The sequence below is a fragment of the Bombina bombina genome, chromosome 2, assembly GCF_027579735.1.
Source record: "Bombina bombina isolate aBomBom1 chromosome 2, aBomBom1.pri, whole genome shotgun sequence".
Classification (NCBI taxonomy): Eukaryota; Metazoa; Chordata; class Amphibia; order Anura; family Bombinatoridae; genus Bombina; species Bombina bombina.
The window spans coordinates 196,792,337-196,806,542 of record NC_069500.1 but is presented as its reverse complement, the minus strand read 5'-3'; positions in this window follow the sequence as shown (position 1 = coordinate 196,806,542).

The following is a 14,206-nucleotide window of genomic DNA, read 5'->3' as shown; positions in this document are numbered from 1 at the left end:
ATTAGTTGTATTGTAGCTAGCTTAGGTTTTATTTCACAGGTAAGTATGTATTTAGTTTTAAATAGGAATTATTTAGTTAATAATTGTAAATTTAATTTAGATCTAATTTAATTATGTTAAAGTTAGGGGGTGTTACGGTTACGGTAGAGTTAGGTTTAGGGGTTAATATAGTTTAATTTAGCTTGTTGCAATGTGGGGGGCTGGTGGTTTAGGGGTTAATAGGTTTATTTAGTTAATAAGTGTAAATGTAATTTAGCTATATTTGTATTATGTTAAAGTTAGGGGGTGTTAGGGTTAGGTTTAGGGGTTAATATAGTTTAATTTAGCTTGTTGCGATGTGGGGGGCTGGCGGTTTTGGGGTTAATAAATGTAGTATAGTGGTGGCGATATCGGGAGCGGCAGATTAGGGATTAATAACTGTAGGCAGGTGTCAGTGATGTCAGGGGCAGCAGATTAGGGGTGATTAGATGTAGGGTTTATGTTAGGGTGTTAGGTTTAAACAGTATTTTAATTTCCCCATAGACATCAATGGGGCTGCGTTACGGAACTTTTGTTTCCGCGATTGTAGGTGTTAGTTGTTTTTTTTTGCTGGCTCTCCCCTTTGATGTATATGGGGAAATCGTGCACAAGCACGTCTCAGCAGTGCTCTTTGTGTGCGGTATGGAGCTCAACGCAACCATATCTCACGCAAAAGGCGTACGTTTGAGAACTTGTAATAGCAGCGCTATAGAAAATTAAATAACGTAACTTGTAGCGTTCGTTAATTTCTCTATAGTGCTCAAAACTCGTAATCTAGCTGATTGTTAGCAATACACTTAGTACACAATATACCTTATTGGTCTAACCCGGAAGTACTTCTTTAGGTTCCGGTGAGATCCTGCTTACATTTTTTTGGTGCCAAAATTCGCCACACCCCTCTTTTCTGATTGGCTAAAAAAGCCTTTAAATTACTAAACATTACACAAAGCTGGTATTGTCTTGATAAAGGCCTCTTAGAAGGCCGAAATGTGTCGACTTTGTGACAAACCAGCCTGAGTTTCTACTTGCATATGGTGAGAACTTTTTCTTTTAGCCCAGCTAGAGCGTTTAGTTTTTGTGCATCCATTTGTTTTTTCTTTTTACAGGTATTTCTAAACACCCCTGGTTAGTTCTAGACCTGTAGCCTTTTCTAAGCATCTCCTTTTTTACATCAGACTTTCATTTGGGACTATTTGTTCTCATTTCACTCTGGGGCATTTGTTGTTTTCATGGGACATCATCTCCATCTATCCTTATTTGGTTCTTAGGGCCCTGTGAGGACCATTATGTACATCTGAGCTCAGATTAATATGTATTGTTCTTTTTTATATTGCTTCTTGCTATACTTTTATTTTTGTTTTTATGTTTTTATGTTGGATTAAATTAGTTTTATATGAATCAGTTTTTATGCTGGAGTTTATTAGTTCTTTATAACCATTTCATATTGTTTCTTATATACAGGTGGCCCTCGATTTACGCCGTTTCAATTTTCGCCGTTTCAGAATAATAACCTTTTTTTCATGTGACTGCTATTGAAAAGCATTGAGAAGCATTGCATTGATTAAAATAGCCAGTAGGTGGAGCTGTCTGCTTGTGTTGCAGCAAAAATATGCAAAGCCAAGCACACAAACAGGCTGGAATTAATAAGTCTAGTTAGACATGACCTATCGAGCAGCTTTCATAGGAACAAGATCTTCCTGTCTATAAATCAGTCCAGATTGGAATATATAGAAAGAACTGTTTGCAGAAAAATGCAAGTAAAGTCTGTGTTGTGTGATTATTTCATAAGGTTTATAATGCAGTTTAGCAAATGTTTTTGTTCATTTAGCTTAGTTTAATTATATATTCTGTGTTGTGTGATTATTTGATACTGTAAATAATGCTGTTTAGCATTAAAAATCTTAATTTCAAAGCTTTAAAAATAATGTATTGGGGTTACTTATGGCAATTTTGAGAGGGGTTTGGAACCTAACTCCCTCACTTCCCATTGACTTACATTATAAACTGGGTTTCAATTTACAACGGTTTCGATTTACAACCATTCCTTCTGGAACCTAACCCCGGCGTAAACTGAGGGCTACCTGTATATTATAGCGTGTTGACACTTTGCCTTCATATCCATATGTATACATTAACCCTTTATGCATTCATCTCCACTTTGTCCTACTGATGATTTGCACTTATTTCCATTCAGCCATATTGAACATACCCTAGTACTCGCTATATTTGCCTGAGTATCCTCTCTATAGCACACTTAAGCCCCTATTTTGGTGGTGCTCCTATACCTCACCTCAGTTGTTCTATATATAATATGATCCTGTTAGGTGATCTTTATTCTATAGTGAGCTTGTGTGCCCTCTCATTTGGCGCTGACTACTACCTATTTTTCTTCTACATTTATACAGTGTCTTTAAATATGCTTTGAATACATGATCAAGGATGTGGAATACACACCACTACAGAATATGATTGCATTTTATATAACTAAAATAAATAAAGTGATACTTGAAATACTTATTGAATAGGTTTATTTTATGTCATTTGATATAGACAGTTAAAGGGACATGAAACCCCAAATTTTTATTTCCTGATTCAGATAGAGAATACAGTTTTAAACTTTCCAATTTACTTCAATTATCTAATTTGCTTTATTCTCTTAAGATGTAATTTGTTGAAGAAGCAGCAATGCATTACTGAAAGCCAATGACAGCAGCTAGCTCCCAGTAGTGCTTTTCTGCTCTTGAGTCTACCTATGTATTCTTATCAATAAAGGATAGCAAGAGGATAAAGCAAATTAGGAAATAGAAGTAAATTGGAAAGTTGTTTAAAAAATTGCATGCTCTATCTGAATTATGAAATAAACATTTGGGGTTTCATATCCCTTTAATACCATACAAGAATAAATGTATGCACTTACCAAAGCAATCACTATGTAGTTTTAAGGAGGGTGATATGGGAAGCATACAACCTTGTCCTCTGGCGGGAAGCAAACCGCTGCCGGAATTTATCAATAGTGCTCGTGTACAACACCGCCCCCTGCCTGCGCACAGCCAATTCCGTGCGGGCAGGAGCTGTCAATCTCCCCAGTCGGGGAAGAGGGTAGGAAGCAGCGGTCTCATGACCGCTGCTTGATAAATACTGACTGCAGGTTCTTTTGTGAGAACCTGTATAGGGGAGGAGAAGGCTTGATAAATTCAGCCCTAAGGGTGAGAATTTTTAATTTAAAGGGACACTGAACCCAAATGTTTTCTTTAGAGCATGCAATTTTAAGCAACTTTCTAATATACTCCTATTAGCAAATGTTCTTCATTCTTTTGGTATCTTTATTTGAAAAACAAGAATGTAAGTTTAGATGCCGGACCATTTTTGGTGAACAACCTGGGTTGTTCTGGTTGATTGGTTGATACATTCATCCACCAATAAACAAGTGCTGTCCAGGGTTCTTGGCTTTCTTTTTCAAATAAAGATAGCAAGAGAACGGAAAAAAATTGATAAGAAGAATAAATTAGAAAGTTGCTTAAAATTGTATGCTCTATCTGAATCACGAAAGAAAATTTTTGGGTTCAGTGTCCCTTTAATTCTTCTGTGGGGAGTGAGTGAAGGGACTCGCAGAGAGGTGCAGCAGATACAGAGCGTCAGGGAAAGGTGGATTAGCCTGGCAGAGGCATTTAGGAAGGATTGAAGGGGAAGGAGGCAGTTAGTAGGTTACTGCAGTAGTAAAGTCTGGAAATTACAAGAGAGTGTATTAGTTGCTTAGTGGTGTCAGCGCTCAGAAACTGACAAACTTTGGAAATATTGCGTAGCTGGTTGTAGCAGTAAGGGATGGGCAAATATTATGCAAAATTTTAAATTTAAAACAAATTTTTATACATTCGTTCATTTGAAATTTAAATGGTTATCAAACATTTTATCTTTGAATATTGGTATTCGAATTTGAATAAATATTTGTTAATATTTGTTAGAATATTGGAATTTTATGTTTATTTTCTAATGTAAAATCTAAATTTAAAAATCTAAGGCGAAATAACGCAAATATATTTAGATTTTCGAATGTTCATAATATATAGAATATACATATTCAAAATTTGAATGTGTATATTTGAACTATTATGAACATTCAAATTCGAAAGTAAAATTCAAATTCAAAAGCAAAATTCGAAATCAAAAGCAACATTCGAAAATAAAAACTCACATTAGGTTTTCAAATTTTAAAGAATTTTCATTCTTATCGACATTCGATTGTGAAAATGCAGCATATCTGCAGAAAGAATTGGATACATGCAGGAACTGTTGACATTTCACTTTGCAGAGCTGCTCCACACCAGGCTGTTCTCTTCAAACAGCACTATTCTCTGGCTGCATTCTGTAAAAAAATTTTCTTAACACCGTGCAGCCTGAGCAAAGCACTGTATAAAGAGAACACTCAAATACGGGGCAGAACTGCAATGCGGCAGTGCACTTATTGATTTCAGGAATTTTTTCAACTCCATTCCCTAGCCTTTCCAGTTCTGCAAAGTTGTACCTTTTTTATTACTACATTTTTACATTATTATGTAATGTTAGACCAAAAGCAAAGGAAACAAATTTATTCAAGAGACATTTTAAAAAATGTAGAAAAATTTATTTTTTTTCTCTGCAGCTAATTTGCAATGCAATTTTCAACTGCTGCAATATATTGTTAAACTTTGAAAATTGTTTTTTTTCTCTCCAGTTAATCAACACACTGTAATTGTGCTTTAGCTGCCTAATTAAAAATGAAAACAGTTCTGCCTCTGGGTGCCGGGACATGTTAATCGTTAGGTGGTGAGAGGCCATTCAGAAAGAAATGCCAGATAAGCAGTCAATGACATGAGAAAGGAAAACAGGGGTGGAGAGGTAGATCTGAGTGACATCAACATAGAGGGAATAATTGAAGCCATAGCTATTGACAAGTTTACCCAGTGAAGAAGTATAAATGGAGAAGAGCATAGGACCCAGGAGAGAGCCTTGAGGTACTGCGACTGACAGAGGCATTAAGGAGTCACCGCTAGCAAATGACACAGAAAAGGACCTGTTAGAAATATAAGAATGGATCCAAGAGAGAGCAGTGTCCCAGAGACCAAGACAGCTGAGAGTCTATAGGAGGAAGGGGTGGTCATATGTGCCGAAGGCAAGTAAGATAAGTATAGCGTATGGGCCATTACTTTCAGCAGAAAGAAGATTGTTAGCAACCTTCGGTGAGGGCAGTTTCAGATGAGCGTTGGGGATTGGAGCCAGATTGCAGGAGGTCAAGCAAGGAGTTGGAGGACATGACATGGGTTAGGCGGTCGTAAACTAGTTTTTCCAGGAGTTTTGAAGTTAGTGAAAGCAGTGATATGGGGCGGAAGTTTGCATGAGAATTAGAGTCAAGGGAGTTTTTTTGAGTATGAGTAACATAGAATTTGACGGTAGATAAGAACCAAAAAGGCTCATCAAATCTACCCATATTACATGTTACTTTTTCCTTAGGATAGCCTTATGCATGTCCCAGGCATTTTTAAATTCCTTTACAGTCTTTGGGGCATATGTATCAAGCTCCGTATGGAGCTTGATGCCCCGTGTTTCTGGCGAGCCTGCAGGCTCGCTAGAAATACCAGTTATGAAGCAGCGGTCACAAAGACCGCTGCTCCATAACCTGTCCGCCTGCTCAAAGCAGGCGGACAGACATCGCCGGAAATCAACCCGATCCAGTACGATCGGGTTGATTGACACCCTCCTGCTGGCGGCCTATTAGCCGCGAGTCTGCAGGGGGCGGCGATGCACCAGCAGCTCATGTGAGCTGCTGGTGCAATGCTGAATACGGCAAGCGTATTGCTCGCCGTATTCAGCGAGGTCTGGCGGACCTGATCCGCAGTGTCGGATCAGGTCCGCCAGACCTTAATAACTAGAGGCCTTTGTGTTTACCACCTCAAATGGAAGTTTATTCCATGAATCCACCACCCTTTCTGTAAAAAGATGCTTCCTCAAATTTCTTCTGAATCTGCTACCCTCTAACTTTAGATTGTGGCCTTTTGTTTTGGCATTTATTTTTTTGTGAAAAATGCTTTCAGCTTCTATTTTATTAAGTCCCTTCATATATTTGAAGGTTTCTATCATGTCACCTCTTTCCCTTCTATCCTCTAAGCTATACATATTTAGGTCATGGAGTCTTTGTACGTTTTATATTTTAGACCATGTACCATTTTAGTAGCCAACCTTTGGATAGCTTCTATGGGAGGGACCTTTGCATGTTTGAAAAAAGATGGGAATGAACTGGTAGAAAGAGATAGGTTGAAGATGTAAGTAAGAGCTGGAGTGAGGGTGGAAGACAGAGAAGGTATTAGATGTGAAGGGATAGGGTTGAGCGGGCAGGTAATGAAGTGTTAGGAAGACAGTAAGGAACAAACTTCATTCTTGTGGCTGGGGTGAAGATAGAAGATAGCAGGCTTGTGTTGGATTGTTGCTTCGGATAGTATGCATTTTGTTTAAAAAGTAGTCTGCCAGGTCTTGAGCACTAAATTCAGATAAAGGGGGTGGTGCAGATGGATAGAGGAGAGAATTAATCGTAGAGAAGATTATAGGTGAGCTGGTGGTGGTGGTCTGAAATGGGTGAAGTCAGATATAGGAGTACAGGTAGGAAAATACCAGGTGAATAGAGTGTCCATAATGTTGAATAGGGAAAAGGATGGATTGTGAGAGACTGGAGGAAGATGTGAATGAAAGAAATTTAGAGGCAACAGGGGCAGATGGGTTATCTATGGGGATGTTGAAGTTCCTGAGTATTACAGTCAGAATATTTGGAGAAAGTCAGGAAGCCAGGCGGAAAAGTTGACAAGGAATTGGGAAATTGGTCCACAAGGATGATAGATGAGAGAGGGGGGAGAATAGGTGAATGCAGTGAACGTAATTGAGGAGAATGATAGAGATGGGACTGGCGTCAGGTACTGATAGGTGCAGGAGTGAGAGAGCAAAATTCCAGCACTGCCACCATGGGCTCTATTTATTATTCCAATTCTCCTATATTTTCTCCTAAAAGTTCTCATGAGAAATAATTCTCCTATTTATCATTCAAAAATACTCCTAAAATTGGGCAAGTTCGACTGTAAAATTCTCCTACTCTGTTCTAACTCTCCTTGGAGAACATGTTCTCCAAAAAAAGGGTTAAATTAGATCTTTTTAGTCATATTTCATATAGTTCTCCTCATAATTCTCCTAGTTACAAATTTATCATTTATATTCTCCTGTGGAGGACTGAAAGTTCTCCTGCAAGTTCCTACCTTAAAGTTCTCCATAGTTAATGTGGAGAACAGCATTAGAAATCTATTCTCTACCAGTTGTAGAAGCAGTTACACACAAAAAAAGGGCTCTACAAGGTGCAAAAATTATCTATAACAAAGCACAATAATAATGGTTATTGGAGTGCAATAATAATTTATGATGGAGTAAAAAAATATATATATAATGGAGCACCAAAATAATATATAACAGAGCACAAAAATGATATCAATTGGGGCATAAAAATAAGATATAAAAAATCACTAAAATTGAAGCACAAAAACAATGAAAATGTAGATCTATTTTCTTATATGAAAGTTTGCTGAAGAGGGGCGTTAACAAAGCTACTAGGAAGGCTGTATAAAGATTTCTATTGGTTTATATATGATTGACATGGAGAATAGTTGCTTATTTTTAGTGATAAATAAGGAGAAGATACTAATCCGACTGGAGAAATTTATCATTAGTTCTCCCCAGCTCTCCTCAGCTCTCCCATGGAGAAAAAACAACTTTTTTATGATAAATATGGGCGCACATGTGCTCCTCTCCTAAGGAGAGCTGTGGAGAACTGATAGGAGAACAGAAAGGAGAATTCCCCAAATGAATGATAAATGGAGCCCCATGTCTCTCACCTGGCCATGGGGTATGGCTAAAGTGGAGGCCACCATATGTGAGAGCAGCAATGGAAGCAGTGTCAGGAGAATATAGGCAAGTTTCGGTAACTGCTAAAAGGTTAAAAAAGCATTAGAAACAAACAGATCATGCATGGTGTAAGTTTGTTTCAGACAGGGCAAGCATTCCAGAGAGCAAAAGAAAGGGGATAAGCTCTGTGAGTTAATGGAGACGAGATTAGTAGAATTGGGTGACCTAGAGTTATTACTGAGCAAGAGTATGGAAGCAGCAAGTAGTAGGAGTGTGAGTGAAAGAAGGTGATAGTGAGACTTGTAAGAGCGGTTATGATTGGAAACAGGAGGATTAGATGGGGAAATGTTTCTAAGGCGACATAGTAATTCATGGGAGGACTCCATAGGGGATGATAAAAGGGAGGGTGAGATGTGGATGGTGTGTAGGTTATTGTTATAGGGACATGCAGTTAGTTTTAGGATAAAGGCAGATAGAAAGAACAGAAAAGACATGGAGAGCATAGTGCAGGTGTATAATTAGTGTGGATTACCTGTTAATGGGTTGTTATACGATGAAGATTGCAGTTTCTATCTCCAGTTGTTAACTTTCAAAATAGTCATACAAAACAAATATACCAAAAATAAAGCTGTTTACAGGACATGGAAATGGAGCTTAGATTGTGGTGTAAAGAGGTGAAGTTTCATACCTGTAGAGAGATTAAATAGATTTAAAACAATGGCTGTGTTCATGTTGTTAGCAAGGCATTTTGGATGACAGCAGTGTGGATGTAACTCGATTTGTTAACTCTGCTTGCCATATGTAACCAGAGCCTCAAAGAAACAGGTCCCAAGAGAGCCAGGGTTATGATGTTTATAGCAGTGGAGCCTAACTACTAATCAATCTATTTCAGGAGCAAACAAATGTCAAATATGGGGCCACCAGTGGCATTTGGCTATTTTTGGAGCTGGAGTTCTTCTTGTGAAAGTGCAGACTAAGATCTGGATTTTTACAGATGGTGGCCGCCATATTCGTCATTCATTTGTTACCGAAATAGAGGAATGCACATGCCTAGCCTTTCTTATATCCTCCCTTCTCCTTAAATGGACACTAAAGTCAAAATAAACTTTAAAATCTCAAGTTCTTATCATGAAATAACTTGTCAGTTTACATCCATTATCAAACTATGTACAGGTATTTTTATATGCACACTTTGAGGCACCAGCTAATATTGAGCATGTGTAAAACTTCACAGTGCATGTGTATATGAGTCTGTGATTGGCTACTGGCTATCACAAAAAATGGGGGGGCTGGCAAACTGAAATTAATTCTGAAATTTGTTAGAAAAATTATACTGCTCATTTAAAATTCACAGTAAGTGCTATTGCAATGTTTTTTTTTATTATTTATCTGTTGGACACTCAATTCTACTGTATTTAATGGTCCTTTAAAGGGACACTGAACCCAAATTTTTCTTTCGTGATTCAGATAGAGCATGCAATTTTAAGCAACTTTCTAATTTATTCCTATTATCAAATGTTCTTTATTCTCTTTGTATCTTTATTTGAAAAGCAAGAATGTAAGTTTAGATGCCGGCCCATTTTTGGTGAACAACTTGGGTTCTTGCTGATTTGGTGGATAAATTCACCCACCAATAAATAAGTGCTGTCCAGGGTACTGAACCAAAAATTGGCCGGCTCCTTAGCTTACGGCTAGATTTAGAGTTTTGTCGGTAAGGACCCGCGTAGCTAACGCCGGCTTTTTTCTGGCCGCACCATAAAAATAACTCTGGTATTGAGAGTCCACATAAAGGCTGCGTTAGGCTCCAAAAAAGGAGCGTAGAGCATATTTAACGCAGCTTCAACTCTCGATACCAGAGTTGCTTACGCAAGCGGCCAGCCTCAAAAACGTGCTCGTGCACGATTCCCCCATAGGAAACAATGGAGCTGTTTGAGCTGAAAAAAAACCTAACACCTTCAAAAAAGCCGCGTTCAGCTCCTAACGCAGCCCCATTGTTTGCTATGCGGAAACACTTCCTACGTCTGCACCTAACACTCTAACATGTACCCCGAGTCTAAACACCCCTAACCTTACACTTATTAACCCCTATTCTGCCGCCCCCGCTATCGCTGACCCCTGCATATTATTATTAACCCCTAATCTGCCGCTCCGTAAACCGCCGCTACTTACATTATCCCTATGTACCCCTAATCTGCTGCCCTAACATTGCCGACCCCTATATTATATTTATTAACCCCTAATCTGCCCCCCACAACGTCACCTACACCTGCCTACACTTATTAACCCCTAATCTGCCGACCGGACCGCACCGCTATTATTATAAAGTTATTAACACCTAATCCGCCTCACTAACCCTATAATAAATAGTATTAACCCCTAATCTGCCCTCCCTAACATCGCCGACACCTAACTTCAAACATTAACCCCTAATCTGCCGACTGGAGCTCACCGCTATCCTAATAAATGTATTAACCCCTAAAGCTAAGTCTAACCCTAACACTAACACCCCCCTAAATTAAATATAATTTAAATCTAACGAAATTAATTAACTCTTATTAAATAAATTATTCCTATTTAAAGCTAAATACTTACCTGTAAAATAAATCCTAATATAGCTACAATATAAATTATAATTATATTATAGCTATTTTAGGATTTATATTTATTTTACAGGTAACTTTGTATTTATTTTAACCAGGTACAATAGCTATTAAATAGTTAAGAACTATTTAATAGCTAAAATAGTTAAAATAATTACAAAATTACCTGTAAAATAAATCCTAACCTAAGTTACAATTAAACCTAACACTACACTATCAATAAATTAATTAAATAAACTACCTACAATTACCTACAATTAACCTAACACTACACTATCAATAAATTAATTAAATACAATTCCTACAAATAAATACAATTAAATAAACTAGCTAAAGTACAAAAAATAAAAAAGAACTAAGTTACAAAAAATAAATAAATATTTACAAACATAAGAAAAATATTACAACAATTTTAAACTAATTACACCTACTCTAAGCCCCCTAATAAAATAACAAAGCCCCCCAAAATAAAAAAATGCCCTACCCTATTCTAAATTACTAAAGTTCAAAGCTCTTTTACCTTACCAGCCCTGAACAGGGCCCTTTGCGGGGCATGCCCCAAGAAGTTCAGCTCTTTTGCCTGTAAAAAAAAACATACAATACCCAAGCCCCCCAACATTACAACCCACCACCCACATACCCCTAATCTAACCCAAACCCCCCTTAAATAAACCTAACACTAAGCCCCTGAAGATCTTCCTACCTTGTCTTCACCTCACCGGGTTCACCGATCTGTCCAGAAGAGCTCCTCCGATGTCCTGATCCAAGCCCAAGCGGGGGGCTGAAGAGGTCCATGATCCGGCTGAAGTCTTCATCCAAGCGGGGCAGAAGAGGTCTTCCATCCGATTGAAGTCTTCATCTAAGCGGCATCCATCCGGAGCGGAGCGGCAGCATCCTGAAGACCTCCGACGCGGAACATCCATCCTGGCCGACGACTGAACGACGAATGACGGTTCCTTTAAATGACGTCATCCAAGATGGCGTCCCTCGAGTTCCGATCAGCCAATAGAATGCGAGCTCAATCTGATTGGCTGATCGGATCAGCCAATCGGATTGAACTTGATTCTGATTGGCTGACTCCATCAGCCAATCAGAATATTCCTACCTTAATTCCGATTGGCTGATAGAATCCTATCAGCCAATCGGAATTCGAGGGACGCCATCTTGGATGACGTCATTTAAAGGAACCGTCATTCGTCGTTCAGTCGTCAGCCAGGATGGATGTTCCGCGTCGGAGGTCTTCAGGATGCTGCCGCTCCGCTCCGGAAGGATGCCGCTTGGATGAAGACTTCAATCGGATGGAAGACCTCTTCTGCCCCGCTTGGATGAAGACTTCAGCCGGATCATGGATCTCTTCAGCCCCCCGCTTGGGCTTGGATCAGGACATCGGAGGAGCTCTTCTGGACAGATCGGTGAACCCGGTGAGGTGAAGACAAGGTAGGAAGATCTTCAGGAGCTTAGTGTTAGGTTTATTTAAGGGGGGTTTGGGTTAGATTAGGGGTATGTGGGTGGTGGGTTGTAATGTTGGGGGGCTTGGGTATTGTATGTTTTTTTTTACAGACAAAAGAGCTGAACTTCTTGGGGCATGCCCCGCAAAGGGCCCTGTTCAGGGCTGGTAAGGTAAAAGAGCTTTGAACTTTAGTAATTTAGAATAGGGTAGGGCATTTTTTTATTTTGGGGGGCTTTGTTATTTTATTAGGGGGCTTAGAGTAGGTGTAATTAGTTTAAAATTGTTGTAATATTTTTCTTATGTTTGTAAATATTTATTTATTTTTTGTAACTTAGTTCTTTTTTATTTTTTGTACTTTAGCTAGTTTATTTAATTGTATTTATTTGTAGGAATTGTATTTAATTAATTTATTGATAGTGTAGTGTTAGGTTCATTGTAGGTAATTGTAGGTAGTTTATTTAATTAATTTATTGATAGTGTAGTGTTAGGTTTAATTGTAACTTAGGTTAGGATTTATTTTACAGGTAATTTTGTAATTATTTTAACTATTTTAGCTATTAAATAGTTCTTAACTATTTAATAGCTATTGTACCTGGTTAAAATAAATACAAAGTTACCTGTAAAATAAATATAAATCCTAAAATAGCTATAATATAATTATAATTTATATTGTAGCTATATTAGGATTTATTTTACAGGTAAGTATTTAGCTTTAAATAGGAATAATTTATTTAATAATAGTTAATTTATTTCGTTAGATTTAAATTATATTTAACTTAGGGGGGTGTTAGTGTTAGGGTTAGACTTAGCTTTAGGGGTTAATACATTTATTAGAATAGCGGTAAGCTCCAGTCGGCAGATTAGGGGTTAATGTTTGAAGTTAGGTGTCGGCGATGTTAGGGAGGGCAGATTAGGGGTTAATACTATTTATTATAGGGTTAGTGAGGCGGATTAGGGGTTAATAACTTTATAATAATAGCGGTGCGGTCCGGTCGGCAGATTAGGGGTTAATAGGTGTAGGTAGCTGGCGGCGACGTTGTGGGGGGCAGGTTAGGGGTTAATAAATATAATACAGGGGTCGGCGGTGTTAGGGGCAGCAGATTAGGGGTACATAAGGATAACGTAGGTGGCGGTCGGCAGATTAGGGGTTAAAAAAATTTAATCGAGTGGCGGCGATGTGGGGGGACCTCGGTTTAGGGGTACATAGGTAGTTTATGGGTGTTAGTGTACTTTAGAGTACAGTAGTTAAGAGCTTTATAAACCGGCGTTAGCACAGAAAGCTCTTAACTACTGACTTTTTTCCTGCGGCTGGAGTTTTGTCGTTAGATGTCTAACGCTCACTTCAGACACGACTCTAAATACCGGAGTTAGAAAAATCCCATTGAAAAGATAGGATACGCAATTGACGTAAGGGGATCTGCGGTATGGAAAAGTCGCGGCTGAAAAGTGAGCGTTAGACCATTTTTTAAGTGACTCCAAATACCGGAGGTAGCCTAAAACCAGCGTTAGGAGCCTCTAACGCTGGTTTTCACGGCTAACGCCAAACTCTAAATCTAGGCCTTAGTTTCTTTTTCAAATAAAGATAGCAAGAGAACGAAGAAAAATTGATAATAGGAGTAAAAGAGAAAGTTGCTTAAAATTGCATGCTCTTTCTGAATCACGAAAGAAAAAAATTGGGTTCAGTGTTCCTTTAATGTCCCAGGTTTCTCTTTCACAAACAACACTAAGACTATTTATATCTCACCTTCTCTTCTATCCTCTTCCTCTACAACACACAATAACTATATCCCTTTTTCTCATTCATCAGCCAACCAAATTCCACTGACATAAGACACACTCATCTTCTTTCTCTACGTTCCTTGTCCTTGCAACTGGAGATGTCTCTCTTAACCCAAGTCCACTCTCTGCTCACTATCACGACTCTAACCTATGCAACCTTCTCAATGTCATTAACTGCACTTCCATCAATAACCCACAACTCTCTTGAGCTCTTTGGAATGTATGCTCTATATGCAACAAGCTCTCTTCTATTCATTTAACAATCACTTAACCTGTAAGAGGAACAAAAACAAGTTTTGGTGTGGCCTAACACAACTGCTGCAGCATCAGAGTCCTATGGTGGCCTGTACTTTACTCACACTTCCAGGGCAGGAGACAGACAAGGAGGGGTGTAGGCATTCTCCTGTTGCCATACTGTATGCATGCACTGCTGTTCTCTACCAGC